The sequence below is a fragment of the Rattus rattus genome, chromosome 8 (assembly GCF_011064425.1).
Source record: "Rattus rattus isolate New Zealand chromosome 8, Rrattus_CSIRO_v1, whole genome shotgun sequence".
Taxonomy (NCBI): Eukaryota; Metazoa; Chordata; class Mammalia; order Rodentia; family Muridae; genus Rattus; species Rattus rattus.
The window spans coordinates 22,836,181-22,856,332 of record NC_046161.1 but is presented as its reverse complement, the minus strand read 5'-3'; the positions used below and the strand labels follow the sequence as shown (position 1 = coordinate 22,856,332).

General features: G+C 42.3%; 1 pseudogene; it reads right to left on the bottom strand.

Moving 5' to 3' along the window:
• Positions 1 to 2,583: 2,583 nt before the first annotated feature.
• On the bottom strand, positions 2,584 to 3,099 carry LOC116907724 (annotated as a pseudogene).
• Positions 3,100 to 20,152: the final 17,053 nt, after the last annotated feature.

Below are 20,152 nucleotides of genomic sequence, written 5' to 3'. Positions count from 1 at the left end.
AAGCTCTATCTCAGAACAAAACAAAAATAAATAACAAGCCACGGAGATGGGAAAGAAGAAATGGGTGTGGTGAGGATGAGGTTGAAAAGAAATGGGTGTGGTGAGGGTGAGGTTGAAAAGAGAATATTTTAGATAAGAGACCCTGGGCTGGATTCAGGATGGGAAGGGGCTAATCACTAGATTTAAGAATTCCTTCATGGAGACCACATGTTTTTCTCTTGGGCCGTAGAAATGTGGGGTTGTATAGCAATATTTTATGTTATATACGTAACCATTCGTTGAACCATGCATATGAAAGAAATGTGTTCCTCTCTTCTGATGTGGGAAGGGAGCTGGTTGAGAACACAAAGAAACTTAAAATTCGGTTCCTTTCATTGAAGAACAAATCCCTCCCAGTTTTTATCACTAAAGATTAGGCAAACAAGCAAAAACATGGAGTCTGCTTTGTGTTGGTCACCTACTCTCCAGAATGACGCCTGCTCTGGAGTGTGTAACTCCATTGAAGAAAACTTATTTTTCCTTCTCCTAGCAGCTTAAAAGTTTCTTGATTAGGGGTAGAAGTTTGTGCAACTTTCTCCTCTTATTCCTTTTCCTCCTCCTCCTCCTCTTCTTCCTCCTCCTTCTCCGTGCTTGAATTTTTATCTTGCTTGACTTGTATACCCTCTGAGTTCACACGTGGCTTAACCCTGCTGTATCAGGAAAAGGCTTTTTTCTTATCTACCATCTGTGGCTCTTCAAATATTTGTGCCTCCTCTTCTGCCTAGATTCCTGAGCGTTGAAGGGAGTGGTTCCATGAGGGTTTCCTTCTCAAGGATAATCACTCCAAAGTCTCTTACTCTCTGCACACTGTACAGTTGTGGAAAAGCTCCTTTGATGAGGACTGAGTGAAACACCGACTTTTGGGTCTACCAGAAGTCACTTTTTATGTTCACTTAGTAGAATGATTGTAGTGGATATTCCCTTAGGTCCATGACCTAGCTAGTCTCTGTTTCTTCTGTTTTTTTTTTGTCACTTTGCAGTATCAGATATGGGGTTCTAATTCATGGAGTAGGCCTTCATTTCAAGATTGGATATATCTTCAAATTCTTTTTATTAAGCCACTATTATCCTGGTACCAAAGCCACATAATTGTTTAACCTCCTACTTGGTGGTGTGAGAATTTCCAGGAGGGAGGGACCTCATGAGATCGCAGGAGTCTTAAGACCTTCTATCTTAGAAGAGGGAATATTCATAAGCCTCTGCTCTTGAAGATCTGATGCAAGTCAGCCCAGCCGCTCTGCTTCAAGACAAAGATCAGATCCAACCTGAAGGAAGGAGCCATACAGAGGAGCATGGCAGCTGTTTTAGTCAGGGTCTTATTGTTATGAAGAAATACCGTGACTATAACAACTGTTACAAAGGAAAACATTTAATTAGGGCTCACTTACAGTTTCAGAAGTTTAGTCATTCTCATCATGGCGGGGAGTGTGGTGTTAGAACTGAAGTTACAGATGGTTGTGAGCTGCCATATGGGTCCTGGGTATTGATCCTGGGTCCTCTGGAAGAACAACCATTGCTCTTAATCTATGAGTCATCTTTCCAGCTCTTTTTTAAAAAGACATTGTCATATATGCTAGATATGCTAGGCTGGTCACATGCCTCATTATATAACCAAACTTATCCTGGAACTCATGACCCTGCATCCAGCTCAGTGCCACCATTTTTTTTTGGTGCATCTCTGAACTACATGTACACCTGACTTAGCTCCACTGTGTGAGGGTTATAGATGTCAGGCCAGATATTAAATTTGTAGGTTAAAACAGCAAGCCTGATTTTCAGACATGCCAGAGAAAGGTTGTGGCTTTCTCTGTGCCATGTGCCCCTAGGGCACTACAAAGCGTGGGAGAGCATGGGAACTCTAGTCTCTCTTGACCTTATGCCCACCTTCAATTCTCGAATTCACTTCTGAGAGAAAACCTGGGTACAAATTGTTCTCTCACTCTTGTTCCAATGAGGAAGTACAGTTTGACCTATCACAGAAATGCTTTTGACAACTTGTCTCATTTTGTTTTAAGAAAAAAAAAAAAAGCTGGCCTACATGCCTTTAACCTCAGCACTTGAGTTCAAGGCCTGCGTGCTCTATTGAGCAAGTTCCAGAACTCCCAGGGTTACACAGGGAAAACCTGTCTCAAAAACAAAACAAAAAAACAAAAAAACAAAAAAACCATAACAATAAAAACCCAAACCTATTATTAAATTAAGTTTTATTTCAGATTCTGTATATAAATACTTTCGGAAGGTCATCGTTGATTTCTACTGTTGTTTTGTTTTGTGTTGCTTTTGAGACGGTCTCACTGTGTGTGGGACTCAGCTCACACTACCACCTTTCACACATTTCATTCAGTTCTTAATAAGGTTGTAGGCTTCATTCCCAATTATGAATTCTAGTAACTATCCACAGATGTCCAAACATTGTTCAAAAGCCTGTTTATTTATTTATTTATTTATTTACTTATTTTCAAAACATGATAATTTGTCACTCTTAAAGACTTATTTTTGACTAGACTCAGACTTAGATGTAGAAGCTGTCAGTGAGGATAGCTTTCATCTCTTGGCAATCTGTTTCTGGAGCTTTTCTTTGGCTTCCTTCATTCTCTTGACCAGCAGTTTAGCATATCCTGCATTCTCCTTGTTCTTCTTAGTGCATTGTTTCTTCAGAGCAACACATCTGCATTTGTGTTGCAGGACACGCAGAGTAACAAGACACTAAATGCTGGGTGCTTTGGTCCCGGGCTTCTTACTTCTTTGTTTAAGGGCTTTCTCGCAACATACTGGCAGACATCATCTTCTTTAGAGAGATTAAGAAGCCTTCAGATTCTACTAGCTCTTTTAGGTGCCAACCAACAAGGTACAGTAGTATCTGCCAGGCCAGGATTATCTTTTCCTTTTTCCTGTTCTATTTTTTATAATGACCAAGTTTAGAACACTTAGATTGGCATCCACAATGCTTCCATGAACAGATTTGTGCTTCCCCTCTCCAGTTCTCCCTGGTCTATAACAAGGATGCCGCTTACTTAGCAGGAGGCACACTCTGTCATGGCTCAACATGCCTTGCTTCATGGTGTCATTCCCACCACTGATTTTGATATATATAATTTTGGACAGTTTAAAAAGTCATGACCCTACCCAGGGTCATAGATATGCTCAGATCCCACATTTTGTACCAGTAATCAGCTTCTCCAGTTTTACTTATTGCCTTTGGAAGACAGTTCACTATCAGAATGGGCGAAACCATTCTTAGTGACCGGTAAGCCTGCTAACATCTCACTGGGCTACCTAACAAGGAAACAGGAAGAAGACTATAATAGTTTGGGGTAGGCTTTAGGCAGAGGAGCCGGGACACAATATGGATCATACATTTAAATGTAAAGCAATTTACAAGGCTTGGAATTTTAATCAAAGGTAGAACACATACCTAGCAGGTGTAAGCCATTGGGTTTACTAAGGCTCTCTTAGCACTTCCCCCAAACACCTAAGACAGAATCATATCTGACTTGCCTTGGGGTGGGACTTCTGGCTGCCGTACCGAGGTCAGTAACAAGGAGGTCATCACAGGCTCCCATGGCTGTGTTGATGGCCGTGGAGGTTAAAAGTAAAGCCAGGAGACAACCAGAGATCTAGTTAACCAACTGCATGGTGGGCTGTATACACACAGAGGCCCACTGGCCTCTATGCCACATGGTGAGGACAGAGGAGGTCACCCAGTGGTCCACCAGCCGAGTGGTCTGCCTGTATCAAGAGCCTTGTGCAAGCGGGTGGTAGACAGAGGGAAGAGAAAAGAAGCAGAATAGTTTGAGTCTTGTAAAGAGAGGTGGAACTGGAGACATAAAAAAGGAGAGGAGTAGACTGTTGTGAGGCCATAGGCAAGTCTTGCTCATGTTGCTGCTGAGAGGGCTGTTGTCTGTGTTTCATATTACCACTAGAGACCATGTGGATGTCCAGGGGCTGTGTGGGGCTAGCCCCGTTCCTCACTGGCTACACATTTATACCTTGCCCAGGCAGCATAGTGGAGCTGGGCCTGGTGAAAGGGGCACAGGTGAGCCAGACCCAAGGGTGAGAGCAAGGCCCCACCACTCCTCTGTCATGAGGTGATGTGCTTACACCTTGCTACCTGAGAAAGTTGGGAGAGCTGGCCTCAGGGTCATGAAAGTGTGAGAACAGAAGAGCTGGCCTTGCCCCCTCACTGGCTGTATTACTGAAAGAGATGGCCCTGCATCTTGTTTGGGCAGCATAGTAGGTAGAGCTGGTTCTGGTGGAGGGGGCAGGGGTGAGCTTGTCCACTGGGGGTGAGTGCAGGAGAGCTGGCCCTGCCACTTGTCTGCTGTGAAGTGGAGGGGGCATGGGGATGATGCGCTCCCTCCCCATAACCCCGACTTGCCCCTTTCTACCTGTAGTCAGGAGAGCTGGTCCTGCCCCTCACTGTCAGGAAAACAGGTCCTGCACCCGACCTGGGCCACACAGTAGAGATGGCCCAAGGGTGTGAGGTTGGGAGAGCTGGCCCAGCCCCTCATAGGCTGCAGCACTTGGAAGAGTGGGCCCCACACCTCAACTGGGCTCTGGAGCTGGCCCTAAGGGCATGAGAACAGAAGCTGACCCTGCTTTCTACCTATGATGGCATTGGGTGGCCTAGACTGAACAGTGTAGAGAGCTCGCCCTGTTGGTGCAGATAAAAGAGAGCGGTGGGCTGACCAGCTCAGCTACCGCCTAGACCCAGATCCAGGGCTCTGAGTTGACTCACTCCAACATCTGCATCATCTATGAACTGTAGGTGTAGGTGAAAGGGCTGGTCCTGCTCATCCAAAGCTATAGGATTTCCACATCACAGGGCAACAGCAGGATAACCAGGAGGAGTCCTGGTGGGGATCTAATATTGGTGGTGTCACGGAGGCCAGAGACCTCAAACCAGACCAATGACTCATTGCAATGAACATTTGCAAGTGAAGCCGTGTGGACAGGGAGGTATATTGTGGGACGCACACTGTAACATGCTACAGCTTCCACGACAGGGTGCTTTCTATGATTTGTCTTGTTTTGTTTGCTTATTTGTTTGCTTTTATTTGGGGGAGGTTGTAAGGGTAGAGGGCAGATGCAAGGGGGTGGGGAGGTGGTTGGGACTGGGGTGCATTACGTAAAACTCACAAAGAATCAATAAAAAGTTTTTAAAACCAGAAAAATAAATAATAAAAAAAAGTAGAGCAAATGGAATTTGCCATAGCGCATTGCTCTATGTGCTCACTGAGAATAAAAGTCAAGCCAATTCCGAATAAGAATTACGGCTATTTGTATTAACCAGGATTAGGATCTAGGAAAAACACATTTTAAAGCCACCTTGCAAGCATGCTTTCTTTTTTCTTTTATGATGATGGACATATTTAAAGCTTGCAATCACAAAGGGTAAGACAGTTGTGTAATTCGTGGGTCAGAACTTATGAGCAATTTGAGTTAAATTATTTTTCTTAAGAAAGGGGTAAGTGTTATCACAAGGTGTCAGTGATTGAAGCAAAGCAGGGAGGCCTCCCAAATGGTTCAAGAAAGCTAGCAAAATTGCAGTTTGCCCCGTCCAGAAAGCGTTCAGGCACACCTGTTCAGAGTGTCGATACGTCCATTTCACCTCATTTCACCTTGGGTCTTTTCATTTATTCGTTTGCTTCTGGTTTTGCTTCTGTTTTTGTTTTGAGATGGTATCCTAGTCACCAAGGCTGGCTTTGAACTTCGATCCTTTCGCCTCTACCTCTCAAGTACTGGTGTCAGAAGAGTATACCACCGTACTCTGCATTTTTCAATGATCTCAAACCAGGGTTACAATTTCTTTTTCTTCTCACCTTGGTATACACATAGAATGCTCTACAAGTGACAAAACTGCATTATACGACTGGAAACAGATCAGTGGTTGCCCAATCTTGGGAAGGGGGTGAGACACCATCTAATTATAAAACTGCACCCCAGTACCTTCATTTTGTTAAGGTCAAGTTTTCTGGCTGCAATATTCCCCTCTGGTTTTGCAAGATGTTAATTATCACTTGGGGAAACACTAGGTAATAGGTATGAGAAGTTCTGTGATTTGTATCTCATAACAGGCATTTAGAAATGGCTTTGGATAATGTTCTTTTTAAAAGTTAATTCTCTCCTTGGGTTCTCAGGTGACTAAAATCAAGATAAAGCCTGAGACCTCTGTGCTATTTGTTGACCTTTGCTTTGGGTTAGATCCTTGGTTGATTCCGAACAGGTACTTTGAACACTCATGGAGTATCGATCTGTCTAAACTATTTCACATGACTCCTGTATGTGTGTGTGTGTGTGTGTGTGTGTGTGTGTGTGTGTACACATACGTACGTACGTGAACCACATTCATGCAGCTTTCTACAGAGAAGAGAGTATTGATTCTCTTGAAGGTGGAATTATGGGTAATTGTGAGCTATGTAATGTTGGCACTGGGAAATGAATGCATATCCCCTGGAAGAGTAGCAATTGCTCATAACTATTGAATCTTATCTTAAGACTTTATTTCATACCCCTTTAAGGCTGAAGACACAGAGAAAAGTCACCGTCCTAAGCCTGTAGTCAGAGTCCAGGAACAGTAGAGTCTTATAGGATAGACCTGCCCCTGGTTGCTGGCAGTTATTCGCCAGGAGGAGGCTGTACCCTGAAGCTGTACCCTAATGAGTAGTCATTATCTGAGAACTGTTTGTGACTTTCCCCCACTCCCCACCCCCAACAATAACAACTTCTTGCTTATCCTGCTTGGCCAGGACTACTTAATTACAAATACTGCTTATCCCTTGCCTCCATGCTTCCTCTGTTTAAACATGAAGCCTTAGTAGCCCAGAGTTTGAGTAGGGATCACAGGCCCCCTTTATTTGTTCCTCTTCCTGATGTGTTAACTAAATCTCTTCTGTATGTGTTTCCTCATTACTTGTCTCTTTAATTAGTGTTTTTTTTTTTTAAACACCAGAACAGTGGCTGAACTGATCTAATAAGGAAGACTGAAAACCAGGGCTTTTGCCCTTCTGCCCCAATATTCTGGTTACAATGTTGTAAAATATGCCTGCTATACTAAGTACACTAGGAGTGATGACCCATGCCTTTAATCCCAGCACACTGGAGGCAGAGGAAGAACTCTGTGAGTTCAAGGCCAGCCTGGTGTACAAAGTGAGTGCTGGATCAGTCTGGGCCACACTTGAGACCCAGTGTCTCTGTCTCTGCCTGTCTCTGTGTCTCTACACTCCCCAACCCCATCCCCGTTCTCCCCTGACTCAGTGGGTAAGAATGCTCGTCATCAAGTGTGACAAGCTAGTTTAAACTCCGGGATCCATAGGGTGGAAAAAGATCATTGACTCTTGAAGCTATGCTTAGACGTCCATACATGCTTTCTCTCACACACATGCACACTAAATAAATAAGTGAATATGTGTGTGTGTGTGTGTATACATATATATATTATATATATAGATATATAAATTAAAGTTTTATGCTGGAGATGTTGACAGCAGGAACTACGACTCGGTGTTGTCAGCACCTTAGCCTGATGCTCCCTGTAGAAAAGAATTTCAGGATAAGGAAATGAAAAGCAAAGTTAGTGAGTTTATTAATTAAACAGAAAGACAAGATGCACCGAGAGGCAGGTGTAGGCATTAGGAGCAACGCATCTACGTGCTTCAGCACTCGAGGGATGAGAAGCTATTTAATCTGCATCTGAATTTAGATATTAGGGACAGTATACTCTTCACTTAGCCACAGAATTCTGTCTTTTAAGATAGAATTTTCTTTTTTTAACAGGCTTGCTAATGCTAGTGGGGATAAGACATTAAAAAAAAGATTCTTACTGACCTGCTCAAGATTATAGTGCCAAACCAAGGTATGGTGAGAAATCTATTCACCAGGACAGAACAAATATAGTTTTGAGACAAGGTCTCTCTATGTAGCCTTGGCTGTCCTGGAACTATGTAGACTGGGCTGGCTTTGAACTCACAGAGCTACTCCTGCCTTTGTCTCCTAAGTACTGGGTTTAATCCTATGTGCCTGCAAGTCCGGCATTTTTGTCGTGGTTGTGTTTTGTTTTTCTTTTCCTCTATGTGTATGAGTGTTTTGCTGGACTGCACGTCTGTGCACTACTTTTGTGCCTGGTGCTCACAGAGGTCAGGATATTGAGTCACTCCCCTGGAACTGGAGTTCTAGATGGTTATGAGCAGCCATGTGGATGCTGAGTGTTGAACCGCAGTCCTCTAGAAGAGCAGCCAGAACTCTTAGTTGCTACCCATCTCTCTAGTCACTGGAAAATACTGAGTAAAGAAAGTTTTAAGGAAAATATGCTGCTAGCAGAGATGGATGGCATGGTCAGGTTCTGTCAACCGCTTACCCAGACTCCAGGAAAGGAGGTTGCTTATTCTTTTTCTTTTTTTAAACAAAGAGAAAAAACAAAATTTATTAGGAAAATCATTTCAGATATTTAAAGGCAGATTTATTACAAGCAACTCTAAACCTATAAACTTAATAATTTAAGATGAAATCAACATCATTCCTTCTCTTCAAATTTCAAATTGGTAGTAAAGAGATGGTTCAACGTTTAGTGACTAGACTAACAACCAAAATTAAAGTTTGAAAATGATTTGTACTTCATTCATATGGGAATTACAAGCCTCTATGTGTGTTCTGGGAACTGAATCCAGGTCTGCAAGAGTAGCAAGTGGTCTTAACATTCTGAGCCACCTTCTCCAGCCCCTGGACATCATTTTTTTTAATTTTCTTAGGTTTGCTTTATTTATTTATTTTTTTATTTTTTATTTTTTTCCATCTTTATTAACTTGAATATTTATTTACATTTCAATTGTTATTCCCTTCCCTGTTTCAGGCCAACATCCCTAACCCCCCCCCCCCCCTTCTGTATGGGTGTGCCCTTCCCTTATCCTCCCCCATTACCACCCTACCCCCCAAAATCACACGTTCACTGGGGGTTCAGTCTTGGCAGGACCAAGGGCTTCCCCTTCCACTGGTGCTCTTACTAGGCTATTCATTGCTACCTATGAGGTTGGAGCCCAGGGTCAGTCCATGTATAGTCTTTGGGTAGTGGCTTAGTCCCTGGAAGCTCTGGTTGGTTGGCATTGTTGTTGATATGGGGTCTCAAGCTCCTTCAAGCTCTTCAAGTTCTTTCTCTGATTCCTTCAACGGGGGTCCTGTTCTCAGTTCAGTGGTTTGCTGCTGGCATTCGCCTCTGTGTTTGCTGTATTCTGGCTGTGTCTCTCAGGAGCGATCTACATCTGGCTCCTGTCGGCCTGCACTTCTTTGCTTCATCCATCTTGTCTAATTGGGTGGCTGTATATGTATGGGCCACATGTGGGGCAGGCTCTGAATGGGTGTTCCTTCTATCTCTGTTTTAATCTTTGCTTCTCTATTCCCTGCCAAGGTTATTCTTGTTCCCCTTTTAAAGAAGGAATGAAGCATTCACATTTTGGTCATCCTTCTGGAGTTTCATGTGTTCTGTGCATCTAGGGTAATTCAAGCATTTGGGCTAATAGCCACTTATCAATGAGTACATACCATGTGTGTTTTTTCTGTGATTGGGTTACCCTCCTCAGGATGATATTTTCCAGGTTCCATCCATTTGCCTATGAATTTCATAAAGTCATTGTTTTTGATAGCTGAGTAATATTCCATTGTGTAGATGTACCACATTTTTGTATCCATTCCTCTGTTGAAGGGCATCTGGGTTCTTTCCAGCTTCTGGCTATTATAAATAAGGCTTCTATGAACATAGTGGAGCATGTGTCTTTGTTATATGTTGGGGCATCTTTTAGGTATATGCCCAAGAGAGATATAGCTGGGTCCTCAGGTAGTTCAATGTCCAATTTTCTGAGGAACCTCCAGACTGATTGCCAGAATAGTTGTAACAGTCTGCAATCCCACCAACAATGGAGGAGTGTTCCTCTTTCTCCACATCCTCATCAGCATTTGCTGTCACCTGAGTTTTTGATCTTAGCCATTCTCACTGGTGTGAGGTGAAATCTCAGGGTTGTTTTGATTTGCATTTCCCTTATGACTAAAGATGTTGAACATTTCTTTAGGTGTTTCTCAGCCATTCGGCATTCCTCAGCTGTGAATTCTTTGTTTAGCTCTGAACCCCATTTTTTAATAGGGTTATTTGTCTCCCTGCAGTCTAACTTCTTGAGTTCTTTGTATATTTTGGATATAAGGCCTCTATCAGTTGTAGGATTGGTAAAGATCTTTTCCCAATCTGTTGGTTGTCGTTTTGTCCTAACAACAGTGTCCTTTGCCTTACAGAAGCTTTGCAGTTTTATGAGATCCCATTTGTCGATTCTTGATCTTAGAGCATAAGCCATTGGTGTTTTGTTCAGGAAATTTTCTCCAGTGCCCATGTGTTCGAGATGCTTCCCCACTTTTTCTTCTATTAGTTTGAGTGTATCTGGTTTGATGTGGAGGTCCTTGATTCACTTGGACTTAAGCTTTGTACAGGGTGATAAGCATGGATCGATCTGCATTCTTCTACATGTTGACCTCCAGTTGAACCAGCACCATTTGCTGAAAATACTATCTTTTTTCCATTGAATGGTTTTGGCTCCTTTGTCAAAAATCAAGTGACCATAGGTGTGTGGGTTCATTTCTGGGTGTTCAATTCTATTCCACTGGTCTATTTGACTGTCTCTGTACCAATACCATGCAGTTTTTATCACTATTGCTCTGTAATACTGCTTGAATTCAGGGATAGTGATTCCCCAAGAAGTCCTTTTATTGTTGAGGATAGTTTTAGCTATCCTGGGTTTTTTGTTATTCCAGAAGAATTTGCAAATTGTTCTGTCTAACTCTCTGAAGAATTGGATTGGTATTTTGATGGGGATTGCATTGAATCTATAGATCACTTTTTGGTAAAATGATTTTTACTATATTAATCCTGCCAATCCATGAGCATGGGAGATCTTTCCATCTTCTGAGGTCTTCTTCAATTTCTTTCTTCAGAGGCTTGAAGTTCTTATCATACAGACCTTTTACTTGCTTGGTTAAAGTCACACCGAGGTATTTTATATTATTTGGGACTATTATGAAGGTGTCGTTTCCCTAATTTCTTTCTCAGGTTGTTTCTCTTTTGTGTAGAGGAAGGCTACTGATTTATTTGAGTTAATTTTATACCCAGCCACTTTGCTGAAGTTGTTTATCAGGTTTAGTAGTTCTCTGGTGGAACTTTTGGGATCACTTAAATATACTATCATATCATCTGCAAATAGTGATATTTTGACTTCTTCTTTTTCAATCTGTATCCCTTTGATCTTTTTTTGTTGTCTGATTGCTCTGGCTAGAACTTCAAGAACTATATTGAATAAGTAGGGAGAGAGTGGGCAGCCTTGTCTAGTCCCTGATTTTAGTGGGATTGCTTCAAGTTTCTCTCCATTTAGTTTGATGTAGCTACTGGTTTGCTGTATATGGCTTTTACTATGTTTAGGTATGAGCCTTGAATTCCTATTCTTTCAGGACTTTTATCATGAAGGGGTGTTGAATTTTGTCAAATGCTTTCTCAGCATCTAATGAAATGATTGTATGGTTTTGTTCTTTCAGTTTGTTTATATAATGAATCACGTTGATGGTTTTCCATATATTAAACCATCCCTGCATGCCTGGGATGAAGCCTACTTGATCATGGTGGATGATTGTTTTGATGTGCTCTTGGATTCGATTTGCCAGAATTTTATTGAGTATTTTTGCATCCATATTCATAAGGGAAATTGGTCTGAAGTTCTCTTTCTTTGTTGGGTCTTTGTGTGGTTTAGGTATAAGAGTAATTGTGGCTTCATAGAAGGAATTCGGTAGCACCCCGTCTGTTTCAATTTTGTGGAATAGTTTGGATACTATTGGTATAAGGTCTTCTATGAAGGTGTGATAGAATTCTGCACTGAACCCATCTAGACCTGGGCTCTTTTTGGTTGGGAGACGTTTAATGACTGCTTCTATTTCTTTAGGAGTTAAGGGGTTTTTAAATGGTTTATCTGTTCCTGATTTAACTTCGGTACCTGGTATCTGTCTAGAAACTGTCCATTTCCTGCAGATTTTCAAGTTTTGTTGAATATAGGCTTTTGTAGTAGGATCTGATGATTTTTGAATTTCCTCTGATTCTGTAGTTATGTCTCCCTTTTCATTTCTGATTTTGTTAATTTGAACACACTCTCTGTGTCCTCTCGTTAGTCTGGCTAAGGGTTTATCTATCTTGTTGATTTTCTCAAAGAACCAACTTTTGGTTCTGTTGATTCTTTCTATGGTCCTTTTGTTTCTACTTGGTTGATTTCAGCTCTGAGTTTGATTATTTCCTGCCTTCTACTCCTCCTGGGTGTATTTGCTTCTTTTTGTTCTAGAGCTTTTTAGGTGTGCTGTCAAGTTGGTGATATATGTTCTCTCCTGTTTCTTTCTGCAGGCACTCAGAGCTATGAGTTTCCCTCTTTACACAGCTTTCATTGTGTCCCATAAGTTTGGGTATGTTGTACCTTCATTTTCATTAAATTCTAAGAAGTCTTTAATTTCTTTCTTTATTTCTTCCTTGACCAGGTTATCATTGAGTAGAGCATTGTTCAACTTCCTTGTATATGTGGCCATTCTTCCCTTATTGTTATTGAAGACCAGCTTTAGCCCGTGGTGGTCTGATAGGACACATGGGATTATTTCTATCTTTCTGTATCTGTTGAGGCCTGTTTGATGACCAATTATATGGTCAATTTTGGAGAAAGTACCATGAAGTGGTGAGAAGAAGGTATATCCTTTTGTTTTAGGATAGAATGTTCTATAAATATCTGTTAAGTCCATTTGGTTTATGACTTCTCTTAGTCTATGTCTCTGTTTAATTTCTGTTTCCATGATCTGTCCATTGATGAGAGTGGGGTATTGAAATCTCCTACTATTATTGTGTGAGGTACAATGTGTGCTTTGAGCTTCAGTAAGGTTTCTTTTATGTATGTAGGTGCGCTTGTATTTGGAGCATAGACATTTAGGATTGAGAGTTCATCTTGGTGGATTTTTCCTTTGATGAATATGAAGTGTCCTTATCTTTTTTGATGACTTTTAGTTGAAAATCAATTTTATTCGATATTAGAATATCTACTCCAGCTTGCTTCTTCCGTCCATTTGCTTGGAAAGTTGTTTTCCAGCCTTTCACTCTGAGGTAGTGTCTGACTTTTTCTCTGAGGTGTGTTTCCTGTAGGCAGCAGAATACAGGGTCCTCATTGTGTATCCAGTTTGTTAATCTATGTCTTTTTATTGGGGAGTTGAGACCATTGATGTTGAGAGATATTAAGGAATAGTGATTATTGCTTCCTGTTATATTCATATTTGGATGTAAGATTATGTTTGTGTGCTTTTCTTCTCTTTGTTTTGTTGCCAAGATTATTAGTTTCTTGCTTTTTCTAGGGTATAGCTTGCCTTCTTATGTTGGGCTTTAGCATTTATTATCCTTTGTAGTGCTGGATTTGTAGAAAGATATTGTGTTAATTTGGTTTTGTCATGGAATATCTTGGTTTCTCCATCTATGTTAATTGAGAGTTTTGCTGGGTACAGTAAACTGGGCTGGCTTTTGTGTCCTCTTAGGGTCTGTATGACATCTGTCCAGGATCTTCTGGCTTTCATAGTCTCTGGTGAGAAGTCAGGTGTGATTCTGATAGGTGTGCCTTTATATGTTACTTGACCTTTTTCCCTTACTGCTTTTAATATTCTTTCTTTGTTTTGTGCATTTGGTGTTTTGACTATTATGTGATGGGAGGAGTTTCTTTTCTAGTCCAATCTATTTGGAATTCTGTAGGTTTCTTGTATGTTTATGGGCATCTCTTTCTTTAGGTTAGGGAAGTTTTCTTCTATGACTTTGTTGAAGATATTTACTGGTCCTTTGAGCTGGGAGTCTTCACTCTCTCCTATATCTATTATCCTTAGGTTTGATCTTCTCATTGAGTCCTGGATTTCCTGTTTGTTTTGTACCAGTAGCTTTTTCCATTTTCCATTATCTTTGACCATTGTGTCGATGATTTCTATAGAATCTTCTGCTCCTGAGATTCTCTCTTCTATCTCTTGTATTCTGTTGGTGATGCTTGTATCTGTGGCTCTTTGTCTCTTCCTTTGGTTTTCTATATCAAGGGTTGTTTCTCTTTGTGCTTTCTTTATTGCTTCTATTTCCATTTTTAATTCGTTCACCTGTTTGTGTTTTCCTGGAATTCTTTCAGGGATTTTTGTGATTCCTCTCTATAGGCTTCTACTTGTTTATTTATTTTTTCCTACATTTCTCTAAGGGAGTTCTTTATGACTTTCATGAAGTCCTCCAGCATCATGATCAAATGTGATTTTAAATCTAGATCTTGCTTTTCTGGTGTGTTTGGATATTCAGTGTTTGCTCTGTTGGGAGAATTGGGCTCCGATTATGCCATGTAGTCTTGGTTTCTGTTGCTTGGTTCCTGCGCTTGCCTCTCGCCATCAGGTTGTCTCTGGTGTTACTTTGTTCTGCTATTTCTGACAGTGGCTAGACTGTCCTATATGCCTGTGTGTCAGGAGTGCTGTAGACCTGTTTTCCTGTTTTCTTTCAGCCAGTTATGGGAACAGAGTGTTCTGCTTTCGGGCGTGTAGTCTTTCCTGTCTACTGGTCTCCAGCTGTTCCTGTGGACCTGTGTCCTGAGTCCACCAGGCAGTTTGCTTGGAGCAGAAAAGTTGGTCTTACCTGTGGTCCCAAAGCTGAAGTTGCTCGTGGGGGGCTGCTTTTGAGCTCTCCGTGAGGGCGGCAACCTGGAGGGACTACGCTGCCTTTTCCCTGAACCCCCGAGCACAGGGGTCTCAGATCGTGTTAGGTGTTTTCCTCTGGAGTCAGAAATGTGGGCAGAGTGTAGTCTGTTCTTGTTTTCCAGGCGTGTCTGCCCCTCTGAAGGTTTAGTTTTCCGTCCCACTCGATTTGGGTGCAGAGAACTGTTGACCTGGTCCCCTCAGGTCTGGGCGGTGTCTGGATCAAGGGGACCTGCCGCTGGAGTGCACCTATTTTCCGGTTCCCAGAGACTCTATAAAGTTTCCTCTTGGGCCAGGGATGTGGGCAGGGGTGGGCAGTATTGGTGGTCTCTCCTGCCTGCAGTCTCAGGAGTGCCCACCTGTCCGGGCAGTGAGCTCTCTCTCCCACAGGCTTTGGGAGCAGTGAGCTGTGGGCCGGAATCAGGGAGGTTGGGGCTCCAGCTAAAAACCGGAAGTGTCCGGTCCCAGAGGAATTTTGCCTCTGTGTGTCCTGAGTCCACCAGGCAGTTTGCTTGGAGCAGAAAAGTTGGTCTTAACCTGTGATCCCTGGGCTCAAGTTGCTCATGAGGGGCTGTTTTGAGCTCTCTGTGAGGGCGGCAACCAGGAGGGCCTGTGCCGCCTTTTTCTGAGGTTGCTTATTCTTAACTTTTATGCAAGTGCCATGTGTGATTCGATGAGTAGGTATCTCACTGTCTTGTTAAATAATAGCCTTTAGAGTACCGAATGCCTTTCTCGGGGCCAGCTTCTTAGAATTAAGGACTGTCATAGGTCATTAGACATTAGGCTCTGACTGTTCGTATAAGATGTCACAAGGCACTGGAGTTAGGCTCCAAGCATTTAGAATCTGATTATTAAAGCACTGGGGTGCTTGCCTTCATCTTTGGCCTTATGACTACACTGATGTTTAGCTCGCATCGAGACTAGATAGCCATTTTGCTATCTTGAACTATCTTGTTTTTTGATGCTTCCCAGAAAGGACTGTATATTTCCTTCGTAGGTGGGGTTACTAATTCTCAAAAATCTCACACAAAAAAATCAGATTTCTTTCCTCCCCCCACCCCCTGTCTTTTGGATAGAGTTCCACGTACCACTCAATGACAAGTTTTTGTGTGCTGAGCGTTGCAGCTGGGGCATTGTGAATGTAAGTGAGTGCTCTACCCTTGAGCCCCAGCCTTAACATGGAGATATTTATAGTAAATGATACATACAAGTGAACCAAAGAAAAAAGTATTCAGGATTAAATGGCAGTATCCACATACCAATATTTATGTGAACAGTTGGGAGACTATTAGCCAGATAGCAGACTGAGATTTTGATCTGTAGTCGAATCCCATTCTCCACACGGAGGCAGCACCTAATTCCTTTCCACCCTTTAATGGAACAGTTTAATTTTTGCCAGTCCCAGTCCTGACTACTAAGTTATATTTGGTGGAAATGTTCTGTTTTGTTCGCTTACCTTTGTTTGGGATGGGCTTTTGCAGTGTTTCCCAGGGACTTCCCTGTTCTGGGCTGAGAGCTGTGCTGAGCGGTGCCCTTCTCGGTGTAACTGCTGCTTTGCGAAACTGACTGCATGGTTGCTTGCACCTCTTTTCCTGGATCGCAATCCCAACCAGGACAAATATTATCTTTCATCCTTACTAGGTTACTTTCATTCTCGGTCACTCGGCCAGCACGGATACAAAAGGTGCCTGTGTGCTACTGTTGGTTGTGCAATGCTATGTCCTTTTTCCTTCTCACTCTCGCTCCCGCTCAGGTCCCGGCAGGTTATTTAGCACCTGTCACACCAGTAGCCGAGGAAAGTGCAGCTCAGTTTTCCATCCCTTTAAAGAACACACTATCTTAATTGACCTGCTCCCTCTCCCATTCCTGTTCTCCCAGGAACCTAATTCAGGGGCTTCTCCCTCACAGTGATTAAACTGCCTTTAAAGTGTCCAGGTAGCTAAATTCAACGCTCCAGTCTTAGCTGACTCACGGATAAGAAAGTACTTAATACCAGCTACCTCCACACCCCCACCAACCCCCTCTGGCAAGCAGGAATGGACTCCAGAACCCAGTGCGAGCTAGTCTCTAGCTATGCTCTCTACCACGGAGCAAATGCTAAATGTTTTCCTTCATTTCCTTCCTAATCCTTTCCTGATTATCTTCCCTTTTAGGGTCTTGATTCTCAGGTTTCATTGCTGTTTTGGTCTGTCTGTCTGTCTGTCTCTTGAGTTTTTCTTTGGGGGATTAATTTTATACTTTAATGGTTCTTCTGTCTCGGCCTCACAAGAACATTACCAAGCACACACAGTCCTCGCTTTATCATCATGATCATGATCATCACCATTATTATTAATTTAGTATACCAGGTCTCAGGCCTGGGAAACTGGGACCCCTCCATCTTCATTTACCCTTAGGAAATCTTTGAATACAGTTTTACATTTATCAATAATACCTTTGCGCTCCTGACTTACACGTTCAAGTTTCAGCCCCGCCCCCATTGCACACAGCTCTTTTTGTAAGTCTCATAGGCCTGTTCACCCTCACATAAAAAACAAACAAACAAACGAACAAACAAGCAAAACTAAGTTTCTGCAGCCATCCCTATTTAACCACTGACAGTTCAATTTTCTCACTTCTCCCAAAGGAGAAAAGCACCTTGGAATCATCCTTTAACTTCACAATCACATCTAACCAATTAGTAAGTCTGTTGTGGCTCTACCCCTGTGACATTTATGCTACTCCCACACTGACTTGTCCAACCCCTCGTGAAGTCACATCTCATTGCCTGAAAATCTTGTTTCTTTCTAACTTGGCCCCTGGCATTTTAGACTATGTTAATATGCAACCTAGACCTTGTCATCTTTGCGACTAAATGCTGCAACGTTGTCCCATCCCAGAGCAAACTTAAAGCCCTTCTTTTGATCCTCCATGTTTTACATGATTTAGCTTCCTCATTAACCTCTCTGATCTGCCTGCCCACAGTTTCCTAAGTTCTCCTCATGCCTCTGTGGCTTTCTCCAAGTCATCACGGTGTTCCTGCCTTGGGCCTTTGCTCCTGTTCCTGTAGCCCTGTCTGAGGTGGCTGCCCTGCATTAGAATGGCTCAGGTCTTTGTTTCTCTTTTGAGAGACCTTTCTTGACCCCCCTGCCTAAAACACTGTCTTATTTTGACATCATTCTTCTCTTCCCTTCCCACCTTCCCATCTCTCTCTTCTCCCCACTCTTCCTGTTTTGTATCTCCCTAAAGTGCCTATTACCTGGTACCACAGTATCTATTCTAATGTTGTCCTCTCTGTTACTTTTTTTTTTTTTTCTGCACTGGAATGGAAACTCCATAGGCCCAGCGTTTTTGTCAACACCGTGGGGACACTGCATGACCAGCATCCGGAAGAGTGCTTAGCGGAGCAGGTTCTTCATAAACTTTATTAAGAGCACTGGGAAGCAATGCTATTTTGAAGACAGATGAATGAACACGTGAGCTTGAAACTGTGTCTGGCAAGCACTAGGCTCTCGTTATGTAGTTGATGCAGCTACGTATGGAGAAGATATACAGATACATAGAAGATATAAAGAACAGTGGAATAAAAGAATCCAAAAACAAAGAAAGTTGGCAATTTAGCATATTAGTGGATGATAAGTACTCATTTCAAAACGAGGAATGAGATTTTAGAGTCATCCGCTAGTCATTTGTAGATAAATAAATAAAAAAAAAAGCAGGACTCACGCACATTGCTAACTGGTATCAAAATACATTCTTTACAGGTCAAAGATTCAAATGAAAAGCTCTAAAAATATTAGAAGATAACAAGCCTTAGGGGACATCTATGGAATTTCCAACATAATAAATACCTAAACTATAACAGGACCTACAGCCAATATTACTACGTAAATACTAAGGATGGCCAGAAAGCAGCAACAGGTCAATGGAACAGTACAGAAATGACTAACCGGAGGGAGGAGAGAAAGTCAAGGGGGAAATGGGGATACTGAAAATACCTTTTAAAAACTAAACAGAAAACACAAATGGTGACTAATAACTATGTAAATCACTTTGATACAGCTCGCACTTCAGCTTTGAATAGTTATCAAAGTTTCAGCAATATTTTTGGCTCTGTAAATGGTTTCTTTTGTAATAGGTCTTTTTTATTAAATGTATTTGTTTCCCTTATATCCTGATCACAGCTTCTCCTCCTTCCTCTCCTCCAAGTCCCTCCCTCTTACCTCGTCTCCCCTCAACCCACCTTCTTTTCTCCTCAGAGAAGGGGAGGCTTCCTGTGGATATTGACCTACCTTGTCAGCAATATTTGTATTATTTCTTTATTTTGCTACTCTCACTGCTTACCACAGGCTGTCCTTGAACTCACCAAGTAGCTCAGCATGGTCTCTAACTCACAGGTACCTCCTGCTTCGGCCTCCCAAGGGCTGGGTTATAGACTCGCTTATATAGTACATGACTCATCACTACTTTTAACTCAGGGGATTTGTAATTCCAACAGTGTCTGTCAATCAGTTTGCCAATGTAAACAGTCATGTGACTTATCACGTGTGTCTCGAGGTCTGCAAATATTCAAATGCAAGAGTGAGGTGAAGCTGTGCACGTGCCTGCCACCCTCGGAGGCTAGCCAGGGCTACACTTCAGAGCTCAGGCAACGGCATGCGATAGAACAACAAAAAGTGATGTGGGGTTCTTGACTATCATAAAATGAGTGTTGTAAAGGAAGCAAAGGAGGGAAAACTGGGTGCTCACAGGATGCTGAAAAACAGGTTTGGAGGAGAAGCCTGACTGTATCAGGAAAGTGTTGTTTAGGGTTTAGGATCCTGGCTATGGGATGTCTGGTGCTAGTGAGGCAGAAAGTCCACGATGAAGTATAAGAAGGCGCCCGATTTAAAAGGGGTGGAGCTGTCACCTTGAGTAGCGTCAGGTAACAGAGGTGAACAATCTGCTGTGAGAGTCAGAGGCAGTACCCTTGTCTGTGTGAACAAAGGTGAGATGACCAGTAAAATCGGAAGTACAGGACATAAGGGTTATGGGGGAAGGCGAGAAGGAAAGAATTGGTGGGGAAATAATAAGTTAAAATCACAGCTGTAACCTGGTGGTACTGACCTATATCCCTTTAATCCCAGGGCTCAGGAGGCAGGGACAGGAGGATCTCTCCGACTTTGAGGCCAGAGCTAGTTCTAGGACAGCCAGAGCCAAAGAAAGTCTAGCTTGCGATCGCTGTAAAGAAATCAGAGTTGTAAATTAAGAAAATGACAGATTAGGTAAAACTGCTTTAGCTGAGTGGGATTCCCAAGGAGGTTTTATCCTGTACACTTCAGGAGAAGCACAAGAAAAGGGAGAGTGGTCTTAAAAAAAAAAAAAAAAAAAAAAAAAACTGTGCAAG